This window comes from Channa argus, unplaced genomic scaffold (genome assembly GCF_033026475.1).
Source record: "Channa argus isolate prfri unplaced genomic scaffold, Channa argus male v1.0 Contig057, whole genome shotgun sequence".
NCBI classification, from domain to species: Eukaryota; Metazoa; Chordata; class Actinopteri; order Anabantiformes; family Channidae; genus Channa; species Channa argus.
This window is the reverse complement of record NW_027125276.1, coordinates 195,250-218,192: the sequence shown is the minus strand read 5'-3', so window position 1 is coordinate 218,192 and position 22,943 is coordinate 195,250. Positions and strand designations below refer to the sequence as shown.

General features: G+C 41.9%; 24 pseudogenes; all 24 read left to right on the top strand.

Annotated features, from left to right (window-relative positions):
* Positions 1 to 128: 128 nt before the first annotated feature.
* On the top strand, positions 129 to 247 carry LOC137119390 (5S ribosomal RNA; annotated as a pseudogene).
* An 854-nt stretch (positions 248 to 1,101) lies between these two features.
* Positions 1,102 to 1,220, top strand: LOC137119425 (5S ribosomal RNA; annotated as a pseudogene).
* An 856-nt stretch (positions 1,221 to 2,076) lies between these two features.
* Positions 2,077 to 2,195, top strand: LOC137119389 (5S ribosomal RNA; annotated as a pseudogene).
* Positions 2,196 to 3,051: 856 nt separating this feature from the next.
* Positions 3,052 to 3,170, top strand: LOC137119387 (5S ribosomal RNA; annotated as a pseudogene).
* An 854-nt stretch (positions 3,171 to 4,024) lies between these two features.
* Positions 4,025 to 4,143, top strand: LOC137119539 (5S ribosomal RNA; annotated as a pseudogene).
* An 857-nt stretch (positions 4,144 to 5,000) lies between these two features.
* Positions 5,001 to 5,119, top strand: LOC137119386 (5S ribosomal RNA; annotated as a pseudogene).
* Positions 5,120 to 5,975: 856 nt separating this feature from the next.
* Positions 5,976 to 6,094, top strand: LOC137119424 (5S ribosomal RNA; annotated as a pseudogene).
* An 857-nt stretch (positions 6,095 to 6,951) lies between these two features.
* LOC137119540 (5S ribosomal RNA) lies at positions 6,952 to 7,070 on the top strand (annotated as a pseudogene).
* Positions 7,071 to 7,927: 857 nt separating this feature from the next.
* On the top strand, positions 7,928 to 8,046 carry LOC137119385 (5S ribosomal RNA; annotated as a pseudogene).
* An 866-nt stretch (positions 8,047 to 8,912) lies between these two features.
* LOC137119491 (5S ribosomal RNA) lies at positions 8,913 to 9,031 on the top strand (annotated as a pseudogene).
* Positions 9,032 to 9,888: 857 nt separating this feature from the next.
* Positions 9,889 to 10,007, top strand: LOC137119490 (5S ribosomal RNA; annotated as a pseudogene).
* An 853-nt stretch (positions 10,008 to 10,860) lies between these two features.
* LOC137119489 (5S ribosomal RNA) lies at positions 10,861 to 10,979 on the top strand (annotated as a pseudogene).
* An 866-nt stretch (positions 10,980 to 11,845) lies between these two features.
* Positions 11,846 to 11,964, top strand: LOC137119488 (5S ribosomal RNA; annotated as a pseudogene).
* Positions 11,965 to 12,821: 857 nt separating this feature from the next.
* LOC137119509 (5S ribosomal RNA) lies at positions 12,822 to 12,940 on the top strand (annotated as a pseudogene).
* An 856-nt stretch (positions 12,941 to 13,796) lies between these two features.
* On the top strand, positions 13,797 to 13,915 carry LOC137119383 (5S ribosomal RNA; annotated as a pseudogene).
* An 857-nt stretch (positions 13,916 to 14,772) lies between these two features.
* LOC137119517 (5S ribosomal RNA) lies at positions 14,773 to 14,891 on the top strand (annotated as a pseudogene).
* An 857-nt stretch (positions 14,892 to 15,748) lies between these two features.
* LOC137119382 (5S ribosomal RNA) lies at positions 15,749 to 15,867 on the top strand (annotated as a pseudogene).
* An 853-nt stretch (positions 15,868 to 16,720) lies between these two features.
* On the top strand, positions 16,721 to 16,839 carry LOC137119487 (5S ribosomal RNA; annotated as a pseudogene).
* Positions 16,840 to 17,696: 857 nt separating this feature from the next.
* LOC137119536 (5S ribosomal RNA) lies at positions 17,697 to 17,815 on the top strand (annotated as a pseudogene).
* Positions 17,816 to 18,672: 857 nt separating this feature from the next.
* Positions 18,673 to 18,791, top strand: LOC137119381 (5S ribosomal RNA; annotated as a pseudogene).
* Positions 18,792 to 19,644: 853 nt separating this feature from the next.
* Positions 19,645 to 19,763, top strand: LOC137119380 (5S ribosomal RNA; annotated as a pseudogene).
* Positions 19,764 to 20,617: 854 nt separating this feature from the next.
* On the top strand, positions 20,618 to 20,736 carry LOC137119486 (5S ribosomal RNA; annotated as a pseudogene).
* Positions 20,737 to 21,590: 854 nt separating this feature from the next.
* Positions 21,591 to 21,709, top strand: LOC137119423 (5S ribosomal RNA; annotated as a pseudogene).
* Positions 21,710 to 22,547: 838 nt separating this feature from the next.
* Positions 22,548 to 22,666, top strand: LOC137119379 (5S ribosomal RNA; annotated as a pseudogene).
* Positions 22,667 to 22,943: the final 277 nt, after the last annotated feature.

Here is a 22,943-nt window from a genome sequence, read left to right as displayed (position 1 = left end):
AGACAGGGGCGTAACAGACCAGTACAGTTGTAGTACTTTGTACTTTGCCACATTTATCTTCTTCTTACCAAGTGTCATGCATTCTGCTTCTCTAGCGTTTTTAAGAGCTGTTGATGATGTCAAATGCAGCTTACGGCCACACCGCTCTCTAAGCGCCCGATCTCGTCCGATCTCGGCAGCCAAATAGAGCCGGGCCTGGTTAGTACTTGGTAGGAAGACCGCCTGGGAATACCAGGTGCTGTAAGCTTTTTTGCTTGGGTTTACGGGCAGCACAAGCTGGTGTTACTGCCTATTTATTCATAGAAATTGTTCTATATTTTCATCAAATTTTGTTCTTTCATTGCTGTTTTGCTACTTTATTGGTTTGCCAACCATCGTGCTTCATTACTAGTAGACCATGTTACGGTCCTGGCCATATGTGTTGTTTTTATTTTCTTGTTCTTATAGGTGCCCTGCCTGATTGGCCGGATTGGGGGGCAGTACAGGAAGCTGATTGGTCCATCCTACACTTCCTGGAGTTTTAAAAGTACGGTTCCCAACAGCTAGCGAGGCTCTTTCTGGCATCAGCACCTGTTTGCTGTTCTTGGTTTCCAAACCTTATTTAGCATTTTTGAATTGTTAGGTTTTGTGCCGTGGTTTTGTTTATAAATTGTATATTTTGTAAATAGTATTAAATCTGTAGGGGTGAACTACCATTTTCTTTGGACTGTTTTCACATTTGGGAGTTAGGGTTAACGACTGTCTTTTGGTTTGTTTATTTCTATCAGGCTAGCTAGCACTTTCTGTGGGAAATGGCTTATTTTGTTTATTATGTTGGCCTTGGTTCGCCCTGAGTTGTGTCATTTTTTGTTTGTCACTTTCTTTCGTTTAAAATAAATATCATTCTGTTGGAACATCTCGATCCTGGATTTTGGTTTGGGGATCGGAGAGGGAACATGCTAATTTATCTTTGTATGTTGCACCCTGACCCCCTAGACAGGGGCGTAACAGACCAGTACAGTTATAGTACTTTGTACTTTGCCACATTTATCTTCTTCTTAGCAAGTGTCATGCATTCTGCTTCTCTAGCGTTTTTAAGAGCTGTTGATGATGTCAAATGCAGCTTACGGCCACACCGCTCTCTAAGCGCCCGATCTCGTCCGATCTCGGCAGCCAAATAGAGCCGGGCCTGGTTAGTACTTGGTAGGAAGACCGCCTGGGAATACCAGGTGCTGTTAGCTTTTTTGCTTGGGTTTACGGGCAGCACAAGCTGGTGTTACTGCCTATTTATTCATAGAAATTGTTCTATATTTTCATCAAATTTTGTTCTTTCATTGCTGTTTTGCTACTTTATTGGTTTGCCAACCATCGTGCTTCATTACTAGTAGACCATGTTACGGTCCTGGCCATATGTGTTGTTTTTATTTTCTTGTTCTTATAGGTGCCCTGCCTGATTGGCCGGATTGGGGGGCAGTACAGGAAGCTGATTGGTCCATCCTACACTTCCTGGAGTTTTAAAAGTACGGTTCCCAACAGCAAGCGAGGCTCTTTCTGGCATCAGCACCTGTTTGCTGTTCTTGGTTTCCAAACCTTATTTAGCATTTTTGAATTGTTAGGTTTTGTGACGTGGTTTTGTTATAAATTGTATATTTTGTAAATAGTATTAAATCTGTAGGGGTGAACTGCCATTTTCTTTGGACCGTTTTCACATTAGGGAGTTAAGGTTAGCGACTGTCTTTTGGTTTGTTTATTTCTATCAGGCTAGCTAGCACTTTCTGTGGGAAATGGCTTATTTTGTTTATTATGTTGGCCTTGGTTCGCCCTGAGTTGTAGTGTCATGTTTTGTTTGACACTTTCTTTCGTTTAAAATAAATATCATTCTGTTGGAACATCTCGATCCTGGATTTTGGTTTGGGGATCGGAGAGGGAACATGCTAATTTATCTTTGTATGTTGCACCCTGACCCCCTAGACAGGGGCGTAACAGACCAGTACAGTTATAGTACTTTGTACTTTGCCACATTTATCTTCTTCTTAGCAAGTGTCATGCATTCTGCTTCTCTAGCGTTTTTAAGAGCTGTTGATGATGTCAAATGCAGCTTACGGCCACACCGCTCTCTAAGCGCCCGATCTCGTCCGATCTCGGCAGCCAAATAGAGCCGGGCCTGGTTAGTACTTGGTAGGAAGACCGCCTGGGAATACCAGGTGCTGTAAGCTTTTTTGCTTGGGTTTACGGGCAGCACAAGCTGGTGTTACTGCCTATTTATTCATAGAAATTGTTCTATATTTTCATCAAATTTTGTTCTTTCATTGCTGTTTTGCTACTTTATTGGTTTGCCAACCATCGTGCTTCATTACTAGTAGACCATGTTACGGTCCTGGCCATATGTGTTGTTTTTATTTTCTTGTTCTTATAGGTGCCCTGCCTGATTGGCCGGATTGGGGGGCAGTACAGGAAGCTGATTGGTCCATCCTACACTTCCTGGAGTTTTAAAAGTATGGTTCCCAACAGCAAGCGAGGCTCTTTCTGGCATCAGCACCTGTTTGCTGTTCTTGGTTTCCAAACCTTATTTAGCATTTTTGAATTGTTAGGTTTTGTGACGTGGTTTTGTTATAAATTGTATATTTTGTAAATAGTATTAAATCTGTAGGGGTGAACTGCCATTTTCTTTGGACCGTTTTCACATTAGGGAGTTAGGGTTAGCGACTGTCTTTTGGTTTGTTTATTTCTATCAGGCTTGCTAGCACTTTCTGTGGGAAATGGCTTATTTTGTTTATTATGTTGGCCTTGGTTCGCCCTGAGTTGTAGTGTCATGTTTTGTTTGACACTTTCTTTCGTTTAAAATAAATATCATTCTGTTGGAACATCTCGATCCTGGATTTTGGTTTGGGGATCGGAGAGGGATCATGCTAATTTATCTTTGTATGTTGCACCCTGACCCCCTAGACAGGGGCGTAACAGACCAGTACAGTTATAGTACTTTGTACTTTGCCACATTTATCTTCTTCTTAGCAAGTGTCATGCATTCTGCTTCTCCAGCGTTTTTAAGAGCTGTTGATGATGTCAAATGCAGCTTACGGCCACACCGCTCTCTAAGCGCCCGATCTCGTCCGATCTCGGCAGCCAAATAGAGCCGGGCCTGGTTAGTACTTGGTAGGAAGACCGCCTGGGAATACCAGGTGCTGTAAGCTTTTTTGCTTGGGTTTACGGGCAGCACAAGCTGGTGTTACTGCCTATTTATTCATAGAAATTGTTCTATATTTTCATCAAATTTTGTTCTTTCATTGCTGTTTTGCTACTTTATTGGTTTGCCAACCATCGTGCTTCATTACTAGTAGACCATGTTACGGTCCTGGCCATATGTGTTGTTTTTATTTTCTTGTTCTTATAGGTGCCCTGCCTGATTGGCCGGATTGGGGGGCAGTACAGGAAGCTGATTGGTCCATCCTACACTTCCTGGAGTTTTAAAAGTACGGTTCCCAACAGCTAGCGAGGCTCTTTCTGGCATCAGCACCTGTTTGCTGTTCTTGGTTTCCAAACCTTATTTAGCATTTTTGAATTGTTAGGTTTTGTGCCGTGGTTTTGTTTATAAATTGTATATTTTGTAAATAGTATTAAATCTGTAGGGGTGAACTGCCATTTTCTTTGGACTGTTTTCACATTAGGGAGTTAGGGTTAGCGACTGTCTTTTGGTTTGTTTATTTCTATCAGGCTAGCTAGCACTTTCTGTGGGAAATGGCTTATTTTGTTTATTATGTTGGCCTTGGTTCGCCCTGAGTTGTGTCATTTTTTGTTTGTCACTTTCTTTCGTTTAAAATAAATATCATTCTGTTGGAACATCTCGATCCTGGATTTTGGTTTGGGGATCGGAGAGGGAACATGCTAATTTATCTTTGTATGTTGCACCCTGACCCCCTAGACAGGGGCGTAACAGACCAGTACAGTTATAGTACTTTGTACTTTGCCACATTTATCTTCTTCTTAGCAAGTGTCATGCATTCTGCTTCTCCAGCGTTTTTAAGAGCTGTTGATGATGTCAAATGCAGCTTACGGCCACACTGCTCTCTAAGCGCCCGATCCCGTCCGATCTCAGCAGCCAAATATGGCCGGGCCTTGTTAGTACTTGGTAGGAAGACCGCCTGGGAATACCACGTGCTGTAAGCTTCTTTGCTTGGGTTTACGGGCAGCACAAGCTGGTGTTACTGCCTATTTATTCATAGAAATTGTTCTATATTTTCATCAAATTTTGTTCTTTCATTGCTGTTTTGCTACTTTATTGGTTTGCCAACCATCGTGCTTCATTACTAGTAGACCATGTTACAGTCCTGGCCATATGTGTTGTTTTTATTTTCTTGTTCTTATAGGTGCCCTGCCTGATTGGCCGGATTGGGGGGCAGTACAGGAAGCTGATTGGTCCATCCTACACTTCCTGGAGTTTTAAAAGTACGGTTCCCAACAGCTAGCGAGGCTCTTTCTGGCATCAGCACCTGTTTGCTTTTCTTGGTTTCCAAACCTTATTTAGCATTTTTGAATTGTTAGGTTTTGTGCCGTGGTTTTGTTTATAAATTGTATATTTTGTAAATAGTATTAAATCTGTAGGGGTGAACTGCCATTTTCTTTGGAGTGTTTTCACATTAGGGAGTTAGGGTTAGCGACTATCTTTTGGTTTGTTTATTTCTATCAGGCTAGCTAGCACTTTCTGTGGGAAATGGCTTATTTTGTTTATTATGTTGGCCTTGGTTCGCCCTGAGTTGTAGAGTCATGTTTTGTTTGACACTTTCTTTCGTTTAAAATAAATATCATTCTGTTGGAACATCTCAATCCTGGATTTTGGTTTGAGGATCGGAGAGGGAACATCCAAATTTATCTTTGTATGTTTCACCCTGACCCCCTAGACAGGGGCGTAACAGACCAGTACAGTTATAGTACTTTGTACTTTGCCATATTTATCTTCTTCTTAGCAAGTGTCATGCATTCTGCTTCTCCAGCGTTTTTAAGAGCTGTTGATGATGTCAAATGCAGCTTACGGCCACACCGCTCTCTAAGCGCCCGATCTCGTCCGATCTCGGCAGCCAAATAGAGCCGGGCCTGGTTAGTACTTGGTAGGAAGACCGCCTGGGAATACCAGGTGCTGTAAGCTTTTTTGCTTGGGTTTACGGGCAGCACAAGCTGGTGTTACTGCCTATTTATTCATAGAAATTGTTTTATATTTTCATCAAATTTTGTTCTTTCATTGCTGTTTTGCTACTTTATTGGTTTGCCAACCATCGTGCTTCATTACTAGTAGACCATGTTACGGTCCTGGCCATATGTGTTGTTTTTATTTTCTTGTTCTTATAGGTGCCCTGCCTGATTGGCCGGATTGGGGGGCAGTACAGGAAGCTGATTGGTCCATCCTACACTTCCTGGAGTTTTAAAAGTACGGTTCCCAACAGCAAGCGAGGCTCTTTCTGGCATCAGCACCTGTTTGCTGTTCTTGGTTTCCAAACCTTATTTAGCATTTTTGAATTGTTAGGTTTTGTGACGTGGTTTTGTTATAAATTGTATATTTTGTAAATAGTATTAAATCTGTAGGGGTGAACTGCCATTTTCTTTGGAGTGTTTTCACATTAGGGAGTTAGGGTTAGCGACTATCTTTTGGTTTGTTTATTTCTATCAGGCTAGCTAACACTTTCTGTGGGAAATGGCTTATTTTGTTTATTATGTTGGCCTTGGTTCGCCCTGAGTTGTAGTGTCATGTTTTGTTTGACACTTTCTTTCGTTTAAAATAAATATCATTCTGTTGGAACATCTCAATCCTGGATTTTGGTTTGAGGATCGGAGAGGGATCATGCAAATTTATCTTTGTATGTTTCACCCTGACCCCCTAGACAGGGGCGTAACAGACCAGTACAGTTATAGTACTTTGTACTTTGCCACATTTATCTTCTTCTTAGCAAGTGTCATGCATTCTGCTTCTCCAGCGTTTTTAGGAGCTGTTGATGATGTCAAATGCAGCTTACGGCCACACCGCTCTCTAAGCGCCCGATCTCGTCCGATCTCGGCAGCCAAATAGAGCCGGGCCTGGTTAGTACTTGGTAGGAAGACCGCCTGGGAATACCAGGTGCTGTAAGTTTTTTTGCTTGGGTTTACGGGCAGCACAAGCTGGTGTTACTGCCTATTTATTCATAGAAATTGTACCATATTTTCATCAAATCTTGTTCTTTCATTGCTGTTTTGCTACTTCATTGGTTTGTCAACCATCGTGCTTCATTACTAGTAGACCATGTTACGGTCCTGGCCATATGTGTTGTTTTTATTTTGTTGTTCTTATAGGTGCCCTGCCTTATTGGCCGGATTGGGGGGCAGTACAGGAAGCTGATTGGTCCATCCTTCACTTCCTGGAGTTTTAAAAGTACGGTTCCCAACAGCTAGCGAGGCTCTTTCTGGCAGCAGCACCTGTTTGCTGTTCTTGGTTTCCAAACCTTATTTAGCATTTTTGAATTGTTAGGTTTTGTGCCGTGGTTTTGTTTATAAATTGTATATTTTGTAAATAGTATTAAATCTGTAGGGGTGAACTGCCATTTTCTTTGGACTGTTTTCACATTAGGGAGTTAGGGTTAGCGACTGTCTTTTGGTTTGTTTATTTCTATCAGGCTAGCTAGCACTTTCTGTGGGAAATGGCTTATTTTGTTTATTATGTTGGCCTTGGTTCGCCCTGAGTTGTAGTGTCATGTTTTGTTTGACACTTTCTTTCGTTTAAAATAAATATCATTCTGTTGGAACATCTCGATCCTGGATTTTGGTTTGGGGATCGGAGAGGGAACATGCTAAATTATCTTTGTATGTTGCACCCTGACCCCCTAGACAGGGGCGTAACAGACCAGTACAGTTATAGTACTTTGTACTTTGCCACATTTATCTTCTTCTTAGCAAGTGTCATGCATTCTGCTTCTCCAGCGTTTTTAAGAGCTGTTGATGATGTCAAATGCAGCTTACGGCCACACCGCTCTCTAAGCGCCCGATCCCGTCCGATCTCAGCAGCCAATTGTGGCCGGGCCTTGTTAGTACTTGGTAGGAAGACCGCCTGGGAATACCACGTGCTGTAAGCTTCTTTGCTTGGGTTTACGGGCAGCACAAGCTGGTGTTACTGCCTATTTATTCATAGAAATTGTTCTATATTTTCATCAAATTTTGTTCTTTCATTGCTGTTTTGCTACTTTATTGGTTTGCCAACCATCGTGCTTCATTACTAGTAGACCATGTTACAGTCCTGGCCATATGTGTTGTTTTTATTTTCTTGTTCTTATAGGTGCCCTGCCTGATTGGCCGGATTGGGGGGCAGTACAGGAAGCTGATTGGTCCATCCTACACTTCCTGGAGTTTTAAAAGTACGGTTCCCAACAGCTAGCGAGGCTCTTTCTGGCATCAGCACCTGTTTGCTTTTCTTGGTTTCCAAACCTTATTTAGCATTTTTGAATTGTTAGGTTTTGTGCCGTGGTTTTGTTTATAAATTGTATATTTTGTAAATAGTATTAAATCTGTAGGGGTGAACTGCCATTTTCTTTGGAGTGTTTTCACATTAGGGAGTTAGGGTTAGCGACTATCTTTTGGTTTGTTTATTTCTATCAGGCTAGCTAACACTTTCTGTGGGAAATGGCTTATTTTGTTTATTATGTTGGCCTTGGTTCGCCCTGAGTTGTAGAGTCATGTTTTGTTTGACACTTTCTTTCGTTTACAATAAATATCATTCTGTTGGAACATCTCAATCCTGGATTTTGGTTTGAGGATCGGAGAGGGAACATCCAAATTTATCTTTGTATGTTTCACCCTGACCCCCTAGACAGGGGCGTAACAGACCAGTACAGTTATAGTACTTTGTACTTTGCCATATTTATCTTCTTCTTAGCAAGTGTCATGCATTCTGCTTCTCCAGCGTTTTTAAGAGCTGTTGATGATGTCAAATGCAGCTTACGGCCACACCGCTCTCTAAGCGCCCGATCTCGTCCGATCTCGGCAGCCAAATAGAGCCGGGCCTGGTTAGTACTTGGTAGGAAGACCGCCTGGGAATACCAGGTGCTGTAAGCTTTTTTGCTTGGGTTTACGGGCAGCACAAGCTGGTGTTACTGCCTATTTATTCATAGAAATTGTTCTATATTTTCATCAAATTTTGTTCTTTCATTGCTGTTTTGCTACTTTATTGGTTTGCCAACCATCGTGCTTCATTACTAGTAGACCATGTTACGGTCCTGGCCATATGTGTTGTTTTTATTTTCTTGTTCTTATAGGTGCCCTGCCTGATTGGCCGGATTGGGGGGCAGTACAGGAAGCTGATTGGTCCATCCTACACTTCCTGGAGTTTTAAAAGTACGGTTCCCAACAGCAAGCGAGGCTCTTTCTGGCATCAGCACCTGTTTGCTGTTCTTGGTTTCCAAACCTTATTTAGCATTTTTGAATTGTTAGGTTTTGTGACGTGGTTTTGTTATAAATTGTATATTTTGTAAATAGTATTAAATCTGTAGGGGTGGACTGCCATTTTCTTTTGATTGTTTTCACTTGTTTTCACATTAAGGAGTTAGGGTTAGCGACTGTCTTTTGGTTTGTTTATTTCTATCAGGCTAGCTAGCACTTTCTGTGGGAAATGGCTTATTTTGTTTATTATGTTGGCCTGGGTTCGCCCTGAGTTGTAGTGTCATGTTTTGTTTGACACTTTCTTTCGTTTAAAATAAATATCATTCTGTTGGAACATCTCGATCCTGGATTTTGGTTTGGGGATCGGAGAGGGAACATGCTAATTTATCTTTGTATGTTGCACCCTGACCCCCTAGACAGGGGCGTAACAGACCAGTACAGTTATAGTACTTTGTACTTTGCCACATTTATCTTCTTCTTAGCAAGTGTCATGCATTCTGCTTCTCCAGCGTTTTTAAGAGCTGTTGATGATGTCAAATGCAGCTTACGGCCCCACCGCTCTCTAAGCGCCCGATCTCGTCCGATCTCGGCAGCCAAATAGAGCCGGGCCTGGTTAGTACTTGGTAGGAAGACCGCCTGGGAATACCAGGTGCTGTAAGCTTTTTTGCTTGGGTTTACGGGCAGCACAAGCTGGTGTTACTGCCTATTTATTCATAGAAATTGTTCTATATTTTCATCAAATTTTGTTCTTTCATTGCTGTTTTGCTACTTTATTGGTTTGCCAACCATCGTGCTTCATTACTAGTAGACCATGTTACGGTCCTGGCCATATGTGTTGTTTTTATTTTCTTGTTCTTATAGGTGCCCTGCCTGATTGGCCGGATTGGGGGGCAGTACAGGAAGCTGATTGGTCCATCCTACACTTCCTGGAGTTTTAAAAGTACGGTTCCCAACAGCTAGCGAGGCTCTTTCTGGCATCAGCACCTGTTTGCTGTTCTTGGTTTCCAAACCTTATTTAGCATTTTTGAATTGTTAGGTTTTGTGCCGTGGTTTTGTTTATAAATTGTATATTTTGTAAATAGTATTAAATCTGTAGGGGTGAACTGCCATTTTCTTTGGAGTGTTTTCACATTAGGGAGTTAGGGTTAGCGACTATCTTTTGGTTTGTTTATTTCTATCAGGCTAGCTAACACTTTCTGTGGGAAATGGCTTATTTTGTTTATTATGTTGGCCTTGGTTCGCCCTGAGTTGTAGAGTCATGTTTTGTTTGACACTTTCTTTCGTTTAAAATAAATATCATTCTGTTGGAACATCTCGATCCTGGATTTTGGTTTGGGGATCGGAGAGGGAACATGCTAATTTATCTTTGTATGTTGCACCCTGACCCCCTAGACAGGGGCGTAACAGACCAGTACAGTTATAGTACTTTGTACTTTGCCACATTTATCTTCTTCTTAGCAAGTGTCATGCATTCTGCTTCTCCAGCGTTTTTAAGAGCTGTTGATGATGTCAAATGCAGCTTACGGCCCCACCGCTCTCTAAGCGCCCGATCTCGTCCGATCTCGGCAGCCAAATAGAGCCGGGCCTGGTTAGTACTTGGTAGGAAGACCGCCTGGGAATACCAGGTGCTGTAAGCTTTTTTGCTTGGGTTTACGGGCAGCACAAGCTGGTGTTACTGCCTATTTATTCATAGAAATTGTTCTATATTTTCATCAAATTTTGTTCTTTCATTGCTGTTTTGCTACTTTATTGGTTTGCCAACCATCGTGCTTCATTACTAGTAGACCATGTTACGGTCCTGGCCATATGTGTTGTTTTTATTTTCTTGTTCTTATAGGTGCCCTGCCTGATTGGCCGGATTGGGGGGCAGTACAGGAAGCTGATTGGTCCATCCTACACTTCCTGGAGTTTTAAAAGTACGGTTCCCAACAGCAAGCGAGGCTCTTTCTGGCATCAGCACCTGTTTGCTGTTCTTGGTTTCCAAACCTTATTTAGCATTTTTGAATTGTTAGGTTTTGTGACGTGGTTTTGTTATAAATTGTATATTTTGTAAATAGTATTAAATCTGTAGGGGTGAACTGCCATTTTCTTTGGACCGTTTTCACATTAGGGAGTTAGGGTTAGCGACTGTCTTTTGGTTTGTTTATTTCTATCAGGCTAGCTAGCACTTTCTGTGGGAAATGGCTTATTTTGTTTATTATGTTGGCCTTGGTTCGCCATGAGTTGTGTCATTTTTTGTTTGTCACTTTCTTTCGTTTAAAATAAATATCATTCTGTTGGAACATCTCGATCCTGGATTTTGGTTTGGGGATCGGAGAGGGAACATGCTAATTTATCTTTGTATGTTGCACCCTGACCCCCTAGACAGGGGCGTAACAGACCAGTACAGTTATAGTACTTTGTACTTTGCCACATTTATCTTCTTCTTAGCAAGTGTCATGCATTCTGCTTCTCCAGCGTTTTTAAGAGCTGTTGATGATGTCAAATGCAGCTTACGGCCCCACCGCTCTCTAAGCGCCCGATCTCGTCCGATCTCGGCAGCCAAATAGAGCCGGGCCTGGTTAGTACTTGGTAGGAAGACCGCCTGGGAATACCAGGTGCTGTAAGCTTTTTTGCTTGGGTTTACGGGCAGCACAAGCTGGTGTTACTGCCTATTTATTCATAGAAATTGTTCTATATTTTCATCAAATTTTGTTCTTTCATTGCTGTTTTGCTACTTTATTGGTTTGCCAACCATCGTGCTTCATTACTAGTAGACCATGTTACGGTCCTGGCCATATGTGTTGTTTTTATTTTCTTGTTCTTATAGGTGCCCTGCCTGATTGGCCGGATTGGGGGGCAGTACAGGAAGCTGATTGGTCCATCCTACACTTCCTGGAGTTTTAAAAGTACGGTTCCCAACAGCAAGCGAGGCTCTTTCTGGCATCAGCACCTGTTTGCTGTTCTTGGTTTCCAAACCTTATTTAGCATTTTTGAATTGTTAGGTTTTGTGACGTGGTTTTGTTATAAATTGTATATTTTGTAAATAGTATTAAATCTGTAGGGGTGGACTGCCATTTTCTTTTGATTGTTTTCACTTGTTTTCACATTAAGGAGTTAGGGTTAGCGACTGTCTTTTGGTTTGTTTATTTCTATCAGGCTAGCTAGCACTTTCTGTGGGAAATGGCTTATTTTGTTTATTATGTTGGCCTGGGTTCGCCCTGAGTTGTAGTGTCATGTTTTGTTTGACACTTTCTTTCGTTTAAAATAAATATCATTCTGTTGGAACATCTCGATCCTGGATTTTGGTTTGGGGATCGGAGAGGGAACATGCTAATTTATCTTTGTATGTTGCACCCTGACCCCCTAGACAGGGGCGTAACAGACCAGTACAGTTATAGTACTTTGTACTTTGCCACATTTATCTTCTTCTTAGCAAGTGTCATGCATTCTGCTTCTCCAGCGTTTTTAAGAGCTGTTGATGATGTCAAATGCAGCTTACGGCCCCACCGCTCTCTAAGCGCCCGATCTCGTCCGATCTCGGCAGCCAAATAGAGCCGGGCCTGGTTAGTACTTGGTAGGAAGACCGCCTGGGAATACCAGGTGCTGTAAGCTTTTTTGCTTGGGTTTACGGGCAGCACAAGCTGGTGTTACTGCCTATTTATTCATAGAAATTGTTCTATATTTTCATCAAATTTTGTTCTTTCATTGCTGTTTTGCTACTTTATTGGTTTGCCAACCATCGTGCTTCATTACTAGTAGACCATGTTACGGTCCTGGCCATATGTGTTGTTTTTATTTTCTTGTTCTTATAGGTGCCCTGCCTGATTGGCCGGATTGGGGGGCAGTACAGGAAGCTGATTGGTCCATCCTACACTTCCTGGAGTTTTAAAAGTACGGTTCCCAACAGCTAGCGAGGCTCTTTCTGGCATCAGCACCTGTTTGCTGTTCTTGGTTTCCAAACCTTATTTAGCATTTTTGAATTGTTAGGTTTTGTGCCGTGGTTTTGTTTATAAATTGTATATTTTGTAAATAGTATTAAATCTGTAGGGGTGAACTGCCATTTTCTTTGGAGTGTTTTCACATTAGGGAGTTAGGGTTAGCGACTATCTTTTGGTTTGTTTATTTCTATCAGGCTAGCTAACACTTTCTGTGGGAAATGGCTTATTTTGTTTATTATGTTGGCCTTGGTTCGCCCTGAGTTGTAGAGTCATGTTTTGTTTGACACTTTCTTTCGTTTAAAATAAATATCATTCTGTTGGAACATCTCGATCCTGGATTTTGGTTTGGGGATCGGAGAGGGAACATGCTAATTTATCTTTGTATGTTGCACCCTGACCCCCTAGACAGGGGCGTAACAGACCAGTACAGTTATAGTACTTTGTACTTTGCCACATTTATCTTCTTCTTAGCAAGTGTCATGCATTCTGCTTCTCCAGCGTTTTTAAGAGCTGTTGATGATGTCAAATGCAGCTTACGGCCACACCGCTCTCTAAGCGCCCGATCTCGTCCGATCTCGGCAGCCACATAGAGCTGGGCCTGGTTAGTACTTGGTAGGAAGACCGCCTGGGAATACCAGGTGCTGTAAGTTTTTTTCTTGGGTTTACGGGCAGCACAAGCTGGTGTTACTGCCTATTTATTCATAGAAATTGTTCCATATTTTCATCAAATTTTGTTCTTTCATTGCTGTTTTGCTACTTTATTGGTTTGTCAACCATCGTGCTTCATTACTAGTAGACCATGTTACGGTCCTGGCCATATGTGTTGTTTTTATTTTGTTGTTCTTATAGGTGCCCTGCCTGATTGGCCGGATTGGGGGGCAGTACAGGAAGCTGATTGGTCCATCCTACACTTCCTGGAGTTTTAAAAGTACGGTTCCCAACAGCTAGCGAGGCTCTTTCTGGCATCAGCACCTGTTTGCTGTTCTTGGTTTCCAAACCTTATTTAGCATTTTTGAATTGTTAGGTTTTGTGCCGTGGTTTTGTTTATAAATTGTATATTTTGTAAATAGTATTAAATCTGTAGGGGTGAACTGCCATTTTCTTTGGAGTGTTTTCACATTAGGGAGTTAGGGTTAGCGACTGTCTTTTGGTTTGTTTATTTCTATCAGGCTAGCTAGCACTTTCTGTGGGAAATGGCTTATTTTGTTTATTATGTTGGCCTTGGTTCGCCCTGAGTTGTAGAGTCATGTTTTGTTTGACACTTTCTTTCGTTTAAAATAAATATCATTCTGTTGGAACATCTCGATCCTGGATTTTGGTTTGGGGATCGGAGAGGGAACATGCTAATTTATCTTTGTATGTTGCACCCTGACCCCCTAGACAGGGGCGTAACAGACCAGTACAGTTATAGTACTTTGTACTTTGCCACATTTATCTTCTTCTTAGCAAGTGTCATGCATTCTGCTTCTCCAGCGTTTTTAAGAGCTGTTGATGATGTCAAATGCAGCTTACGGCCACACCGCTCTCTAAGCGCCCGATCTCGTCCGATCTCGGCAGCCAAATAGAGCCGGGCCTGGTTAGTACTTGGTAGGAAGACCGCCTGGGAATACCAGGTGCTGTAAGCTTTTTTGCTTGGGTTTACGGGCAGCACAAGCTGGTGTTACTGCCTATTTATTCATAGAAATTGTTCTATATTTTCATCAAATTTTGTTCTTTCATTGCTGTTTTGCTACTTTATTGGTTTGCCAACCATCGTGCTTCATTACTAGTAGACCATGTTACGGTCCTGGCCATATGTGTTGTTTTTATTTTGTTGTTCTTATAGGTGCCCTGCCTGATTGGCCGGATTGGGGGGCAGTACAGGAAGCTGATTGGTCCATCCTACACTTCCTGGAGTTTTAAAAGTACGGTTCCCAACAGCTAGCGAGGCTCTTTCTGGCATCAGCACCTGTTTGCTGTTCTTGGTTTCCAAACCTTATTTAGCATTTTTGAATTGTTAGGTTTTGTGCCGTGGTTTTGTTTATAAATTGTATATTTTGTAAATAGTATTAAATCTGTAGGGGTGAACTGCCATTTTCTTTGGAGTGTTTTCACATTAGGGAGTTAGGGTTAGCGACTGTCTTTTGGTTTGTTTATTTCTATCAGGCTAGCTAGCACTTTCTGTGGGAAATGGCTTATTTTGTTTATTATGTTGGCCTTGGTTCGCCCTGAGTTGTAGAGTCATGTTTTGTTTGACACTTTCTTTCGTTTAAAATAAATATCATTCTGTTGGAACATCTCGATCCTGGATTTTGGTTTGGGGATCGGAGAGGGAACATGCTAATTTATCTTTGTATGTTGCACCCTGACCCCCTAGACAGGGGCGTAACAGACCAGTACAGTTATAGTACTTTGTACTTTGCCACATTTATCTTCTTCTTAGCAAGTGTCATGCATTCTGCTTCTCCAGCGTTTTTAAGAGCTGTTGATGATGTCAAATGCAGCTTACGGCCACACCGCTCTCTAAGCGCCCGATCTCGTCCGATCTCGGCAGCCAATTATGGCCGGGCCTTGTTAGTACTTGGTAGGAAGACCGCCTGGGAATACCACGTGCTGTAAGCTTCTTTGCTTGGGTTTACGGGCAGCACAAGCTGGTGTTACTGCCTATTTATTCATAGAAATTGTTCTATATTTTCATCAAATTTTGTTCTTTCATTGCTGTTTTGCTACTTTATTGGTTTGCCAACCATCGTGCTTCATTACTAGTAGACCATGTTACAGTCCTGGCCATATGTGTTGTTTTTATTTTCTTGTTCTTATAGGTGCCCTGCCTGATTGGCCGGATTGGGGGGCAGTACAGGAAGCTGATTGGTCCATCCTACACTTCCTGGAGTTTTAAAAGTACGGTTCCCAACAGCTAGCGAGGCTCTTTCTGGCATCAGCACCTGTTTGCTTTTCTTGGTTTCCAAACCTTATTTAGCATTTTTGAATTGTTAGGTTTTGTGCCGTGGTTTTGTTTATAAATTGTATATTTTGTAAATAGTATTAAATCTGTAGGGGTGAACTGCCATTTTCTTTGGAGTGTTTTCACATTAGGGAGTTAGGGTTAGCGACTATCTTTTGGTTTGTTTATTTCTATCAGGCTAGCTAACACTTTCTGTGGGAAATGGCTTATTTTGTTTATTATGTTGGCCTTGGTTCGCCCTGAGTTGTAGAGTCATGTTTTGTTTGACACTTTCTTTCGTTTAAAATAAATATCATTCTGTTGGAACATCTCAATCCTGGATTTTGGTTTGAGGATCGGAGAGGGAACATCCAAATTTATCTTTGTATGTTTCACCCTGACCCCCTAGACAGGGGCGTAACAGACCAGTACAGTTATAGTACTTTGTACTTTGCCATATTTATCTTCTTCTTAGCAAGTGTCATGCATTCTGCTTCTCCAGCGTTTTTAAGAGCTGTTGATGATGTCAAATGCAGCTTACGGCCACACCGCTCTCTAAGCGCCCGATCTCGTCCGATCTCGGCAGCCAAATAGAGCCGGGCCTGGTTAGTACTTGGTAGGAAGACCGCCTGGGAATACCAGGTGCTGTAAGCTTTTTTGCTTGGGTTTACGGGCAGCACAAGCTGGTGTTACTGCCTATTTATTCATAGAAATTGTTCTATATTTTCATCAAATTTTGTTCTTTCATTGCTGTTTTGCTACTTTATTGGTTTGCCAACCATCGTGCTTCATTACTAGTAGACCATGTTACGGTCCTGGCCATATGTGTTGTTTTTATTTTCTTGTTCTTATAGGTGCCCTGCCTGATTGGCCGGATTGGGGGGCAGTACAGGAAGCTGATTGGTCCATCCTACACTTCCTGGAGTTTTAAAAGTACGGTTCCCAACAGCAAGCGAGGCTCTTTCTGGCATCAGCACCTGTTTGCTGTTCTTGGTTTCCAAACCTTATTTAGCATTTTTGAATTGTTAGGTTTTGTGACGTGGTTTTGTTATAAATTGTATATTTTGTAAATAGTATTAAATCTGTAGGGGTGAACTGCCATTTTCTTTGGACCGTTTTCACATTAGGGAGTTAGGGTTAGCGACTGTCTTTTGGTTTGTTTATTTCTATCAGGCTAGCTAGCACTTTCTGTGGGAAATGGCTTATTTTGTTTATTATGTTGGCCTTGGTTCGCCATGAGTTGTGTCATTTTTTGTTTGTCACTTTCTTTCGTTTAAAATAAATATCATTCTGTTGGAACATCTCGATCCTGGATTTTGGTTTGGGGATCGGAGAGGGAACATGCTAATTTATCTTTGTATGTTGCACCCTGACCCCCTAGACAGGGGCGTAACAGACCAGTACAGTTATAGTACTTTGTACTTTGCCACATTTATCTTCTTCTTAGCAAGTGTCATGCATTCTGCTTCTCCAGCGTTTTTAAGAGCTGTTGATGATGTCAAATGCAGCTTACGGCCCCACCGCTCTCTAAGCGCCCGATCTCGTCCGATCTCGGCAGCCAAATAGAGCCGGGCCTGGTTAGTACTTGGTAGGAAGACCGCCTGGGAATACCAGGTGCTGTAAGCTTTTTTGCTTGGGTTTACGGGCAGCACAAGCTGGTGTTACTGCCTATTTATTCATAGAAATTGTTCTATATTTTCATCAAATTTTGTTCTTTCATTGCTGTTTTGCTACTTTATTGGTTTGCCAACCATCGTGCTTCATTACTAGTAGACCATGTTACGGTCCTGGCCATATGTGTTGTTTTTATTTTGTTGTTCTTATAGGTGCCCTGCCTGATTGGCCGGATTGGGGGGCAGTACAGGAAGCTGATTGGTCCATCCTACACTTCCTGGAGTTTTAAAAGTACGGTTCCCAACAGCTAGCGAGGCTCTTTCTGGCATCAGCACCTGTTTGCTGTTCTTGGTTTCCAAACCTTATTTAGCATTTTTGAATTGTTAGGTTTTGTGCCGTGGTTTTGTTTATAAATTGTATATTTTGTAAATAGTATTAAATCTGTAGGGGTGAACTGCCATTTTCTTTGGACTGTTTTCACATTAGGGAGTTAGGGTTAGCGACTGTCTTTTGGTTTGTTTATTTCTATCAGGCTAGCTAGCACTTTCTGTGGGAAATGGCTTATTTTGTTTATTATGTTGGCCTTGGTTCGCCCTGAGTTGTAGTGTCATGTTTTGTTTGACACTTTCTTTCGTTTAAAATAAATATCATTCTGTTGGAACATCTCGATCCTGGATTTTGGTTTGGGGATCGGAGAGGGAACATGCTAATTTATCTTTGTATGTTGCACCCTGACCCCCTAGACAGGGGCGTAACAGACCAGTACAGTTATAGTACTTTGTACTTTGCCACATTTATCTTCTTCTTAGCAAGTGTCATGCATTCTGCTTCTCCAGCGTTTTTAAGAGCTGTTGATGATGTCAAATGCAGCTTACGGCCACACCGCTCTCTAAGCGCCCGATCCCGTCCGATCTCAGCAGCCAATTATGGCCGGGCCTTGTTAGTACTTGGTAGGAAGACCGCCTGGGAATACCACGTGCTGTAAGCTTCTTTGCTTGGGTTTACGGGCAGCACAAGCTGGTGTTACTGCCTATTTATTCATAGAAATTGTTCTATATTTTCATCAAATTTTGTTCTTTCATTGCTGTTTTGCTACTTTATTGGTTTGCCAACCATCGTGCTTCATTACTAGTAGACCATGTTACAGTCCTGGCCATATGTGTTGTTTTTATTTTCTTGTTCTTATAGGTGCCCTGCCTGATTGGCCGGATTGGGGGGCAGTACAGGAAGCTGATTGGTCCATCCTACACTTCCTGGAGTTTTAAAAGTACGGTTCCCAACAGCTAGCGAGGCTCTTTCTGGCATCAGCACCTGTTTGCTTTTCTTGGTTTCCAAACCTTATTTAGCATTTTTGAATTGTTAGGTTTTGTGCCGTGGTTTTGTTTATAAATTGTATATTTTGTAAATAGTATTAAATCTGTAGGGGTGAACTGCCATTTTCTTTGGAGTGTTTTCACATTAGGGAGTTAGGGTTAGCGACTATCTTTTGGTTTGTTTATTTCTATCAGGCTAGCTAACACTTTCTGTGGGAAATGGCTTATTTTGTTTATTATGTTGGCCTTGGTTCGCCCTGAGTTGTAGAGTCATGTTTTGTTTGACACTTTCTTTCGTTTAAAATAAATATCATTCTGTTGGAACATCTCAATCCTGGATTTTGGTTTGAGGATCGGAGAGGGAACATCCAAATTTATCTTTGTATGTTTCACCCTGACCCCCTAGACAGGGGCGTAACAGACCAGTACAGTTATAGTACTTTGTACTTTGCCATATTTATCTTCTTCTTAGCAAGTGTCATGCATTCTGCTTCTCCAGCGTTTTTAAGAGCTGTTGATGATGTCAAATGCAGCTTACGGCCACACCGCTCTCTAAGCGCCCGATCTCGTCCGATCTCGGCAGCCAAATAGAGCCGGGCCTGGTTAGTACTTGGTAGGAAGACCGCCTGGGAATACCAGGTGCTGTAAGCTTTTTTGCTTGGGTTTACGGGCAGCACAAGCTGGTGTTACTGCCTATTTATTCATAGAAATTGTTCTATATTTTCATCAAATTTTGTTCTTTCATTGCTGTTTTGCTACTTTATTGGTTTGCCAACCATCGTGCTTCATTACTAGTAGACCATGTTACGGTCCTGGCCATATGTGTTGTTTTTATTTTCTTGTTCTTATAGGTGCCCTGCCTGATTGGCCGGATTGGGGGGCAGTACAGGAAGCTGATTGGTCCATCCTACACTTCCTGGAGTTTTAAAAGTACGGTTCCCAACAGCAAGCGAGGCTCTTTCTGGCATCAGCACCTGTTTGCTGTTCTTGGTTTCCAAACCTTATTTAGCATTTTTGAATTGTTAGGTTTTGTGACGTGGTTTTGTTATAAATTGTATATTTTGTAAATAGTATTAAATCTGTAGGGGTGAACTGCCATTTTCTTTGGACCGTTTTCACATTAGGGAGTTAGGGTTAGCGACTGTCTTTTGGTTTGTTTATTTCTATCAGGCTAGCTAGCACTTTCTGTGGGAAATGGCTTATTTTGTTTATTATGTTGGCCTTGGTTCGCCATGAGTTGTGTCATTTTTTGTTTGTCACTTTCTTTCGTTTAAAATAAATATCATTCTGTTGGAACATCTCGATCCTGGATTTTGGTTTGGGGATCGGAGAGGGAACATGCTAATTTATCTTTGTATGTTGCACCCTGACCCCCTAGACAGGGGCGTAACAGACCAGTACAGTTATAGTACTTTGTACTTTGCCACATTTATCTTCTTCTTAGCAAGTGTCATGCATTCTGCTTCTCCAGCGTTTTTAAGAGCTGTTGATGATGTCAAATGCAGCTTACGGCCACACCGCTCTCTAAGCGCCCGATCTCGTCCGATCTCGGCAGCCAAATAGAGCCGGGCCTGGTTAGTACTTGGTAGGAAGACCGCCTGGGAATACCAGGTGCTGTAAGCTTTTTTGCTTGGGTTTACGGGCAGCACAAGCTGGTGTTACTGCCTATTTATTCATAGAAATTGTTCTATATTTTCATCAAATTTTGTTCTTTCATTGCTGTTTTGCTACTTTATTGGTTTGCCAACCATCGTGCTTCATTACTAGTAGACCATGTTACGGTCCTGGCCATATGTGTTGTTTTTATTTTCTTGTTCTTATAGGTGCCCTGCCTGATTGGCCGGATTGGGGGGCAGTACAGGAAGCTGATTGGTCCATCCTACACTTCCTGGAGTTTTAAAAGTACGGTTCCCAACAGCAAGCGAGGCTCTTTCTGGCATCAGCACCTGTTTGCTGTTCTTGGTTTCCAAACCTTATTTAGCATTTTTGAATTGTTAGGTTTTGTGACGTGGTTTTGTTTATAAATTGTATATTTTGTAAATAGTATTAAATCTGTAGGGGTGAACTGCCATTTTCTTTGGACCGTTTTCACATTAGGGAGTTAGGGTTAGCGACTGTCTTTTGGTTTGTTTATTTCTATCAGGCTAGCTAGCACTTTCTGTGGGAAATGGCTTATTTTGTTTATTATGTTGGCCTTGGTTCGCCATGAGTTGTGTCATTTTTTGTTTGTCACTTTCTTTCGTTTAAAATAAATATCATTCTGTTGGAACATCTCGATCCTGGATTTTGGTTTGGGGATCGGAGAGGGAACATGCTAATTTATCTTTGTATGTTGCACCCTGACCCCCTAGACAGGGGCGTAACAGACCAGTACAGTTATAGTACTTTGTACTTTGCCACATTTATCTTCTTCTTAGCAAGTGTCATGCATTCTGCTTCTCCAGCGTTTTTAAGAGCTGTTGATGATGTCAAATGCAGCTTACGGCCCCACCGCTCTCTAAGCGCCCGATCTCGTCCGATCTCGGCAGCCAAATAGAGCCGGGCCTGGTTAGTACTTGGTAGGAAGACCGCCTGGGAATACCAGGTGCTGTAAGCTTTTTTGCTTGGGTTTACGGGCAGCACAAGCTGGTGTTACTGCCTATTTATTCATAGAAATTGTTCTATATTTTCATCAAATTTTGTTCTTTAATTGCTGTTTTGCTACTTTATTGGTTTGCCAACCATCGTGCTTCATTACTAGTAGACCATGTTACGGTCCTGGCCATATGTGTTGTTTTTATTTTGTTGTTCTTATAGGTGCCCTGCCTGATTGGCCGGATTGGGGGGCAGTACAGGAAGCTGATTGGTCCATCCTACACTTCCTGGAGTTTTAAAAGTACGGTTCCCAACAGCTAGCGAGGCTCTTTCTGGCATCAGCACCTGTTTGCTGTTCTTGGTTTCCAAACCTTATTTAGCATTTTTGAATTGTTAGGTTTTGTGCCGTGGTTTTGTTTATAAATTGTATATTTTGTAAATAGTATTAAATCTGTAGGGGTGAACTGCCATTTTCTTTGGACCGTTTTCACATTAGGGAGTTAGGGTTAGCGACTGTCTTTTGGTTTGTTTATTTCTATCAGGCTAGCTAGCACTTTCTGTGGGAAATGGCTTATTTTGTTTATTATGTTGGCCTTGGTTCGCCATGAGTTGTGTCATTTTTTGTTTGTCACTTTCTTTCGTTTAAAATAAATATCATTCTGTTGGAACATCTCAATCCTGGATTTTGGTTTGAGGATCGGAGAGGGAACATGCAAATTTATCTTTGTATGTTTCACCCTGACCCCCTAGACAGGGGCGTAACAGACCAGTACAGTTATAGTACTTTGTACTTTGCCACATTTATCTTCTTCTTAGCAAGTGTCATGCATTCTGCTTCTCCAGCGTTTTTAGGAGCTGTTGATGATGTCAAATGCAGCTTACGGCCACACCGCTCTCTAAGCGCCCGATCTCGTCCGATCTCGGCAGCCAAATAGAGCCGGGCCTGGTTAGTACTTGGTAGGAAGACCGCCTGGGAATACCAGGTGCTGTAAGTTTTTTTGCTTGGGTTTACGGGCAGCACAAGCTGGTGTTACTGCCTATTTATTCATAGAAATTGTTCCATATTTTCATCAAATTTTGTTCTTTCATTGCTGTTTTGCTACTTTATTGGTTTGTCAACCATCGTGCTTCATTACTAGTAGACCATGTTACGGTCCTGGCCATATGTGTTGTTTTTATTTTGTTGTTCTTATAGGTGCCCTGCCTTATTGGCCGGATTGGGGGGCAGTACAGGAAGCTGATTGGTCCATCCTTCACTTCCTGGAGTTTTAAAAGTACGGTTCCCAACAGCTAGCGAGGCTCTTTCTGGCAGCAGCACCTGTTTGCTGTTCTTGGTTTCCAAACCTTATTTAGCATTTTTGAATTGTTAGGTTTTGTGCCGTGGTTTTGTTTATAAATTGTATATTTTGTAAATAGTATTAAATCTGTAGGGGTGAACTGCCATTTTCTTTGGAGTGTTTTCACATTAGGGAGTTAGGGTTAGCGACTATCTTTTGGTTTGTTTATTTCTATCAGGCTAGCTAACACTTTCTGTGGGAAATGGCTTATTTTGTTTATTATGTTGGCCTTGGTTCGCCCTGAGTTGACACTTTCTTTCGTTTAAAATAAATATCATTCTGTTGGAACATCTCAATCCTGGATTTTGGTTTGAGGATCGGAGAGGGAACATCCAAATTTATCTTTGTATGTTTCACCCTGACCCCCTAGACAGGGGCGTAACAGACCAGTACAGTTATAGTACTTTGTACTTTGCCATATTTATCTTCTTCTTAGCAAGTGTCATGCATTCTGCTTCTCCAGCGTTTTTAAGAGCTGTTGATGATGTCAAATGCAGCTTACGGCCACACCGCTCTCTAAGCGCCCGATCTCGTCCGATCTCGGCAGCCAAATAGAGCCGGGCCTGGTTAGTACTTGGTAGGAAGACCGCCTGGGAATACCAGGTGCTGTAAGCTTTTTTGCTTGGGTTTACGGGCAGCACAAGCTGGTGTTACTGCCTATTTATTCATAGAAATTGTTCTATATTTTCATCAAATTTTGTTCTTTCATTGCTGTTTTGCTACTTTATTGGTTTGCCAACCATCGTGCTTCATTACTAGTAGACCATGTTACGGTCCTGGCCATATGTGTTGTTTTTATTTTCTTGTTCTTATAGGTGCCCTGCCTGATTGGCCGGATTGGGGGGCAGTACAGGAAGCTGATTGGTCCATCCTACACTTCCTGGAGTTTTAA